This window comes from Talpa occidentalis, unplaced genomic scaffold (genome assembly GCF_014898055.3).
Source record: "Talpa occidentalis isolate TD23 unplaced genomic scaffold, MPIMG_talOcc4v2.1 talOcc4.16, whole genome shotgun sequence".
NCBI classification, from domain to species: Eukaryota; Metazoa; Chordata; class Mammalia; order Eulipotyphla; family Talpidae; genus Talpa; species Talpa occidentalis.
In genome coordinates, this window is record NW_023601653.1 from 30,942,498 (window position 1) to 30,950,786 (window position 8,289).

General features: G+C 38.6%; 1 pseudogene; it reads right to left on the reverse strand.

Annotated features, from left to right (window-relative positions):
• Positions 1 to 1,676: 1,676 nt before the first annotated feature.
• On the reverse strand, positions 1,677 to 5,001 carry LOC119246928 (asparagine synthetase domain-containing protein 1-like; annotated as a pseudogene).
• Positions 5,002 to 8,289: the final 3,288 nt, after the last annotated feature.

The window sequence follows — 8,289 nt, forward strand, 5'->3', positions numbered from 1 at the left end:
TTAACTTGTTCTTTGAATCAACATATTAATGAATGAGCCCCGACAGAACAGTTGCCAAAGGTTGAATGACCAAGAAATGACAAATTCTGATGAGGAGGACTGTTTTTCTTTCAACAATCCAGTGCTGAGAGAAAGGAAAAGAAGGTAGCAAAGGCTCCCTACCCCTTCATTCACTTCACGTTTTAGCTACTCTGAATTTCTTTTTGTTTTTGCTTTTTTTAAAAAATGAGGTGACATTGATTAGCAATACTGTATGTATTCAAAGGCATAGGGTCATGCCTCCACAGATGGATGTCACCACACCACACCTACCACTAAGTCACCCTCAGCCCCACACCACAATCTTTTTTTAAAAATTTTATTTTACATGTTTTTTACACCATTTTTCATTTTTGCACAATGTATGCATTTTCATCTTGGTTATAGTCCCCATACAATTCCCACCCCCCCTTGTTTTGATCCTACTCCCTTCCCCTCCCCCATTAGTGTGTCTCTGGTTTACAGTTGCTTGTTGATTTTGATTTTTACTTTATTATAATTAGTCTTTTTCCTGGTCCCTTATTTAGGTTTTCTAAATTCCTGCTACAAGTGAGACCATCCGGTATTTTTCTTTTCCTTTCTGGCTTATTTCACTGAGCATGATCCCTTCCAGCGCCATCCGTGTTGCTGCAAATGGCATGAGTTTATCTCTTTTGAGTGCTGAGTAATATTCCATTGACCACACCACAGTCTTTTGTGAAACTGTTACAGGGCAGGGAGAGGGGCAGCCCAAACCCCGCAAACCTGCCTGCTCTAAATGGGTTCTGCCATCCGCAGCATCAAAACAAATCATGAGACTTTAATGGGAAGGAACTTTAATACAATTAGGAAACAATACAGGAAAGGCATAGAACCTAGTTTCTAAATCAAGCACCCAGTGTTACCCGTCCCCTCGTGGGTAAAAGTCCATCCAAGCAGGATTGGCCCAGAGCAAGGCCCCAAAGCCAGCCGCACGTCTAAAGCATCTTCCAGTGGGGACCCACAGAAAAGAATCAGAAACAACCAGACAAGTCTGGAGGGAAAAGAGCAAAACCAAAATCAAGACAAAAACCGCCATTGTCACCTCCCCGTGAGTCTCTCATCCACATCTGTGTCACCCAGTCCACAACCAAAAGGCAAACGCAGTTTCTTCACGTGTCTCTCGGCTCCATGTGCCTCCACCAGGTCTCCTTCTGGCTCTCCATTCTGCTTCCTTCCTTCTTCAGTCTCCTCAGCAGCTTCTTCTCTTCCAGCTCAGCTCCACCCTGCATTTGGGTGGGGCAGGGAAACTGGAACCTCCCCCTCTCCTGGGGACCACCCTGTTACAAAACTTCCCTCTCTACTTCCCCCACCTCCTTCCCACCTCATCACCCCAATTTGCCAGATTTCTAGGATTTGTAATTGATTTGGTTTCTCTGACCCTTTGTGTTTTTTTTCTCTATAACCCACATATAGGTGAAATAATTCAGTATTTGTTTTTCTTCCTTCTGATTTACTTTGCTGAGCATTATGTACTCCAGTTCCATCCATGTTGTTGCATGGATAGCTGAGTAGCACTCCATTGTGTATGTATACCACATTTTTCTTTTCTTTCTTTTTTTGCAACAGTAAAGCAGCTGAGTGTTTTCTTTTTATGTAGTTATCATTCAATAAATGTTTTATGTTTTAATTTCCTTTTCAGTAGAAAGGTTTTCTAAGGAAATGACTTGTGTTCTTCCACATTTATCAGATGCCTTTTCATTAGTCTTTATCAGTTTTACAATTCTAGATCCAGGGCCTCCCTGGTGGCCTAGAGACTACATCTCAGTGCTATCACCTCTACGCCCTGAGTTAGATCCCTGGCCTGGCAGTTAACCCACATATGGTGCAGCAGGCCTCTCCTGTTTCATCCACTGCTCCCCTCAGCAGTATATTTCAGTAAATCTGCCTGTTCTGCTCCCCACTCTGTCTCTGGTAAATTATTTTGATGTAGTTTTTGGAGTTGATGGGTTTGGAGAGTGGGGTTCTTGGGTTCACTCTGGGAAAGGTTTCACCAGAGCTCCCCTTTCAGTGGCACGTGGTGAGTTTCCCTGGTGAGTTTCTCCATGAGACAGAGATGTTAGTTATATCAAAGAACAGGTTTATTAGGAAAGGGGACAGTAGAATAAAGGACACTTACATAGACACAAGCAGGCAGGAAGAGCTGCTCCTTTGGAGGGGCAGTGCTAGGTTTTATCCTCTTCTTTTGCTAGGGCGGGGCTCATCTTTTAGATTGTTGCTGATTTTGGACAACTATGCAGAATAGAAAGAGAACAGAGATTCCACAATGGGCCCAATCTCCATATCTTTACCCTCGGGTCTGTGCTCCCAACACTTCCCACAGCAGCTTGATACCTGCTTGGGTCTTATGCCTTGTGATAAGGCACTGGCACCTAAGGATCTTGATTTCTATAGCTGGGTTAATGGTCATGTTATTTCCCTCAACCCCCACCTCCTGTGTGAGTCAGGTTCTGGCCTTGTGATGCCTCCTTTTGGTTTTCTATTCTTTCCTCCATCACTTTCACACCCCTGTACCTCTGGCCTACACCCTAGTTCAATGCAAAAAAAAAAAAAAATTAAAACAAAACAAAACAATTCTAGATCTAAATTGCTCCATTTTGACAGAAGAGTAAAGACTATTGAACAAAATTCCACTACTGCACGATGCAAAATTAGTTTTTCACTGATTCCATGGAATAAAGTCAAGTTTGCCTTTTTCCCACAATGGTAGGGAATATAAGAAGAAGACAACATTTTCACCCAGAAAGGGAAATCTTGCCTCTTTTCCATGATCCATCATGACCAAGATTTCTAGATTTTTGATGAAGTTCCATCTCAATTATTTTATGTAGGATTTCAGTCCATGTGTCCAAAAGCACTCATCATGAGAATAACTTGCCAATTGCTCATCTACATCAATTCCAGTAAGAACTACCTTTGCATTGTTCTGATAATGAATGATTTTACTGCATCCTGGTTACTAACCAATCAATTCCTCTAGAAGCAAGCCAGACTGCAAGGCAATGCTCTCATTCAAAACTGTGTCCAAGGTCAGGACTAAGCTGCATATTCAAGTCCTCAATTTTTTGCAATTCTCCCAGGGAAACATTAATTTCAAAAAAATTCCAAATTTGAGAAGGGTTATTGGCTTGCAGTAATTTTAGTCATGCTCTTCCCGTGACTCTACTTGGTATACTGCGTTATTTATCAGGATCATCAACAGCAGCAACATTTTCAGAGGTGTTTCATAATGATTTTCCCATTTTTCCCTTTGTTTGTTACAACTAGTTAGTGTGATCTTTTCTTTAGTCATAAAAACCACAATAAGGAAATCCATTGGTTCATCTAATGGCATATGACAGTAAGCAAGGGTTGCAATACCATGGACTCAATCCCCCAGAAAGTAAGATTGCAACATTTACTTTCCTCTCACAAGTTTCAAAACTTCACTTGCTGTCAGGGGTTTATCCAACGGTAAACACAAGATATGTATCTTGACTTCATTACTCAGGACATCAATGAACTGCTGAACATCCTTCATGAGTCCATTAGTAAGAGAGAACTGACTAGAAATGATGCTGCAATGAATCGCAAATAGAGCTTGTGGTAGGTTCTTTAAGGATAGTTTGGCTTCATTCGCTACCACTTGATACAAATGGTAGCTAGTCCGATGAAATTTGAATCAGAGGATTAACACATTCTTTGATAACAAAGAAATTTCCAAGGTTACAATTTTAAAACCACATATCTAGAAATGGAAGTAGACTTGAGATCAGTTCTGAAAATTCCAGTTTTTGGAACTTGTTGCCACTGACTTACCACTCTAGTGATCGATCACTCCACATACTTGAGCACCAAATGAAAAAAGACAGAAACCATTGCCCAGATTACTAAAATGCTTAAGCAAGCTATGGTGACCAAAAAAAGCCCTACCAAACCATAAATAATGATTATGTACTTGATAATGTACAAAAGAAGAGGGACCAGGGACTTCTGAGAAAGGTAACGAAAGAGCAAATTCATTCTTGCAAGAAGGAAGATGGTTAAACATTACTTGAGCATCATTCTCTTCAGTGTAATCATTCTTCTAACGAAGACTTCTTCATTCCACAGGAATACATTGTCATCTTCCTCAGTTCAAATATTCAAAACACCACTCCAAACATGACCATAAAATAAACACTAGTACGTAACATGAGTTTTTATAAACTGTTTACTACTATTGGGTCCCCATTATTTAAGATTGGACAGTAAATTCTCTTTCGAATGTTTGCTGAAATGTTCAACAGAAAGCTTATAGAAGGAAAAAAAAATCACACATTGTTATGTGAAATCAAGTTGGCTATTTTTTGCCTTCATTCTTCTTTGAGTTTTCTATTTCTTAGTATACTTTTTTCAGTCCCTCCAATATCTTTTTGCTTTCAGAGAGTGTTTCTGTTTGGTCTGCAATAAAGAATATGTTGCTGTTCTGATGTGTCTATAGACTTTCCTGCTTTTCTTCAGGTAAGAAAAACTCATCCACACATTTTTTTAAAAAAAAGATTTATTTATTTATTTATACAAGCACTGGGTACAGTCAGAAGCACAGGAGGGTGAGAGAATCACCAGAGCGGGGAGCAGAACAGGTGGACTGATGAAGTACACTGCTGAGGGGAGCAGTGGGTGCGGCAGGAGAGGTCTGCGCACAATGTGGGACCCTTGCTGGCGGCCGGGAATCGAACCAGTGCTGCAGAGGCTGAGGGCACCTTCACAGCCCAGTGCTCAACAGCTGCACCACTGGGGCGGCGCCACACATTTTTTTGTTCTTTAATTTTACTGCTAAGATCCTCTTTGTATGGGGGCAAGTTGTAAGTAGGGACCAACCTGGTGGAGTCCTCCAGGTGTGCCCCCCTTTCCCCCCAGCAGCTTGTATACCACATTTTTCTGATCCATTCCACTCTTCTTGGGCACTTTGGTTGTTTCCATAACTTGGCTATTATAAATAGTGCTGCAGTGAACATAGACATGCAGGCATCCCTTTGAATTGATTTTTTTACTATTTTCAGGAATTTCCATTATGTTTTCCATAGGGTCTGAGCCAATCAACACCTCCCCCCCCCAACAACATTAAATCTCTTATAGTACCTGATTACCCATAATTGTTTCTGTCTTCTGCTTTTGTATTGGTCATTCTTTCAGCCTGGAATTCTTTTGCCCAAGTCTTGTCTCCTGACTGTACTTCAGGACTCATTCAAATATACTTTCTTTGTAAAGACTCTAACACCCTTTGACTGGATAAATCCTTCCTTTCTCTGTACTCAGATTTTTTAAATTCAAGTATTATGGTACTGATAAACCAATTTATGTTCTATTGTCTATAATTAAGGAAAAAAAATCAACTTCCTCCAGGGGTGTGATATGTACAGGAATAATGAATTCTATGTGTATCTTTAGTAAGGAACTCCATATTCTAGGACCAATTAGATGAAATATCCTTCCTGGTCAGAAACCAACTGCATTTCAGAGATCCTCTAGTCTATACTCTTAAGAGTTATAGCAACTTAATCATTTAGACATTGCTATCTAAATTGACATCAAAGGGGTAGTAGGAATATTTTTTCATGAATGAAATGAGAGGTATTTGAGATAAGTGGATTGTTTAAACACCTCTGCCCTCTCATGAATGGGGAATGACAACCTGGCAAGCTAACAGCTTAATACCCTAAGGAATGTGCTCTGGGGCTGGATTGTCTTTTGTCACCTCTGTTAACAGAGAACCTTTCATGTAGGTACTATCCTGCATGTCTAAAGGACAGAAAGCTAGGACCTCACTGAGCCTTCAGGGACAGATTGTATGACAATGCATTTGATTGTTTTGCCTCTGGAAAAAATTTTTCTTCTACACTCTTAGGTTCAGTGGCTCCCAGTGGGTGTTGAGGGCTGTGAATTTAAACTGACAAAAGACAGATGAACCAGAGAAAAGGTGTACAATTTTTATTAATATTTTACAAGCATGGAAGTTCACAGAAAATAAATGAAACTTAAGTAGTTAGATTCAGGGGTTTATGTATCACTTTAACAAGGGGAAGGGAATTTGGGTTTTGAGGGTTGATAAATCATAGAAAAGTGGGTAGGAAATGTATGGGGGAACAAATGGAAAAGAAGAGTAAAGTTGTTTATGCAAACTCATCTCAGTGTTGACTCTGCCTTTGGTGATGATTTTTTTTTTTTTTAATCATTTGCCCAGAGTGGAACATTTTATTCCTTTGTATTTAATAAAAGAATTTCAGAAAAATAATTACAATAATTATTTCATCAATATTTTAACTTAAATAATATTTCCTACCTGTCTACTGTAATCATTCACTTCTTTTTTTTTTTTTTTTTTTTGATTTTGTAGGCTGTTACTTTATTGATTTACTATTTCTAATTTACTGGAATCTTTAGGGTTTTCTATTTATAACATATCTATTTTTTTAATTTATTTTATATATTTCTCATGTAACAGGCAGGAGGGAGAGCTATCCCTCACAAAAGGAAATTTGTGCCATGCTTTTAGGCAGAAAAGGAGAGGACAGAGAAGTCTTCCTGCATCTCTTCAGTTTTATCTCAATTGCCTTCAACTCAAAATAATCTATATCAAAATAATCTTTACGTATGAATTTATATATTCATAATATTGGAAATCCACATTAGTGGTTTTCGATTTTCAGAATTTACCTAGAGACAAAGGACAGTATACTTAATTGTATACACGCACACTGTAAACCTCGACAATGTAAAACTAAAGACTTCACTGACAAAATTGAAGATATAGGGTAGAAAGTAGAGGGACTGAACTATTTTGATTTCAAGATATGGTTCAAGAGTTATTGCCTAAATCCAGTAGTTTAATTAATAAAACAAATTACTGAAAAACAACAGCAACAGCAAAAAATAAAGTGGACTATTTGGAGTAGCATATTTTGATCCCCTTCACTGCTTTGCTAATAAATGTTTCCTTGGAAGAATTTGGTCTGAGATATGCTGCTATTATAACAAGCAAACAGAGTGGAGGTTTTATTGAAGGGAACTAGTAGTTTCCACTTGCCACTAGTCTAAAGGTTTAGTAGAGGTTGCCTAAAGTCATCAATACATGTGAATGGCTAAACTGTGTTGGAATAGCCATCTTTTTTGTATGCTGGGTGAAGGACAGTGTCTGATGTAGTCTACTCTATTAATGCTTTTTTGGGTCTTTAACTCATTATGACTTTAAAAACATTGAACAAATCTTACAATCTTTGATTGTTTTATAGAATTATATATGTGGGCTTTAATTTAAACAGAATAGCAACAAAATTGAATAACACAGACTTTCATTTTTAAAAACTATTCCTTTGGGGAGCTTCGAGCACAAATTACAAATACTAGCTTTTGATGAAGCCACCACTTCAAATGAAATGCATTTTAAATAAATATATAAATATAATGCTTATACACATACTTTACTAAGTTTTGAAATCTCCTCCCACACAAAAAAAAATCTCACTGTAATTGATTTATCATCCTATTCCATACAGTCTGAACAAAGGCAATTTTAAGAATAGCTGCTAAGAAATGCATCATAGAGCCTCCCCGGTGGCGCAGTGGTTGAGTGCTGGGTTGCGAAGCTGCCCACATCCTCTGCAGTGGCCTGGCTGCTCCCCGGCCACCAGAGGAGGGTCCCACATGGCGTGCAGACCTCTTCTGCCACCCACTGCTCCCCTCAGCAGTGTATTTCGGTCCTTCTGCCTTCTCTGCTTCCCGCTCTGGCTCTGGTGAATTCTCTCACCCTCCTGCGCTTCTGACTGTACTCAGTGCTTGTATAAATAAATAAATAATTCTTTAAAAAAAGAAAAAGAAATGCATCATATACTCATTTGGTGGTGTTCATATTTCAATACTGCCAACAAAATTCATCTGAAGAAATTATCAGCCTACAGAGTTCCTACATTGGCCATTTGTCATTAAAAGCATTCCACACAATGAATAGATATTGCCAGTTGTTAAGCAGCTTCAGGAACATTGCTTATTGAAATTTGTTGGAAATATGATTGAATATCTTTTAAGTAGAAGTTTATATGCAATAAGTAGTGCATTTTCAGACTGGTGAGATAATTGATAAAGGATAATGTTCTGTTTTGGACTCTAAACAAAAGGCAATCAATTAGTAGGACTGGTTTCTGAAAAAAAAAAAAAAAAAAAAAAAAAAAAAAAGAGTGCCTGGAAACTATCCTGCAGAAAAATCAGACCTTA